We start from the raw sequence: 1,293 nt of genomic DNA on the forward strand, positions 1-1,293 counted from the left end.
TTCGAATGTTAAAAAAATTTGATCTTTTCAAAACTTCAAATGTCTGATTATGCAACCATCATGAACTGTAAATCAGTCATTCATCCCATTAGATTTCCAAGAAAAACTCTCACACACACAGCAAGGATGGAGTGACACAGTGTGGGGCTCAGAGACACAAAGAGCCTGCAATAGTTACCTTTGTTCAAACTATCAAAGAACAGTCACACCTAGAGCTCTGAAAATGTAGAAACCTGTTATAGAGCTCAAGTCGATAGTGCACGTGAGTTATGTGACTCTAGACGTTCTCAGATTGAGAAACAGCCTCGTACATTTGCAGTAACTTCAATTCATTTTGACCATTACGAAAATGACGACATTTAGAAAAGCCCCAGAGCCACAAGACTAGGTGCATTAAAACCGCTCGGCCCATAAAGACGGACCCCAACGTTTTGTGTCCGAGTAGCTCATTCATGGACCCCGTAGCAACTCCCGGAAAATGTGGATTATCAGCACCACCAAGGCGCTTGCTCCGAGCTCCAAATTACCTACTGAGCCAAACTTGGGATTCGGGAGCGGTCGCCCAGCGAGCCTGGCGCAATGCCAGAACTGGACCCGCAGGCCAGGGATAGTAACTATGTTATATGCTTTTATTATGGTTTAACCTTGTAACTAGGGGGCAGTATTTTCATTTTAGGAAAAATAACGTTCCCGTAATAAACGGGATATTTTGTCAGGACAAGATGCTAGAATATGCATATAATTGACAGCTTAGGATAGAAAACACTCTAAAGTTTCCAAAACTGTAAAATATTGTCTGTGAGTATAACAGAACTGATATTGCTGGCGAAAGCCTGAGAAAAATCCAATCCGGAAGTGACTCATCTTTTGAAAGCTCTGTGTTCCAATGCTTCCCTATTGAGCAGTGCATGGGCTATCAACCAGATTACTTTTTTCTCCGTATTCCCCAAGGTGTCTACAGCATTGTGACATAGTTTTACGCATTTATGTCGAAGAATACCCATAAGCGCAAGTGGTCACCTGATGGCTCTCAGAGTGATTCTCGCATAAAACACAGAGGTAGCCATTATTCCAATCGGTCCTACTGAAAAACCAATTGTCACAGTGGATATATTATCGAATAGATATTTGAAAAACACCTTGAGGATTGATTATAAACAACGTTTGCTATGTTTCTGTCGATATTTTGGAGCTAATTTGAAATATTTTTCGGCATTTTCGTGACTGCAATTTCCGGGTGATTTCTCATTAAGGCAAGGCCTTAATGCCTATGGATTTGGGTCCACTTCATGT

The sequence above is a fragment of the Oncorhynchus tshawytscha genome, linkage group LG10 (assembly GCF_018296145.1).
Source record: "Oncorhynchus tshawytscha isolate Ot180627B linkage group LG10, Otsh_v2.0, whole genome shotgun sequence".
NCBI lineage: Eukaryota > Metazoa > Chordata > Actinopteri > Salmoniformes > Salmonidae > Oncorhynchus > Oncorhynchus tshawytscha.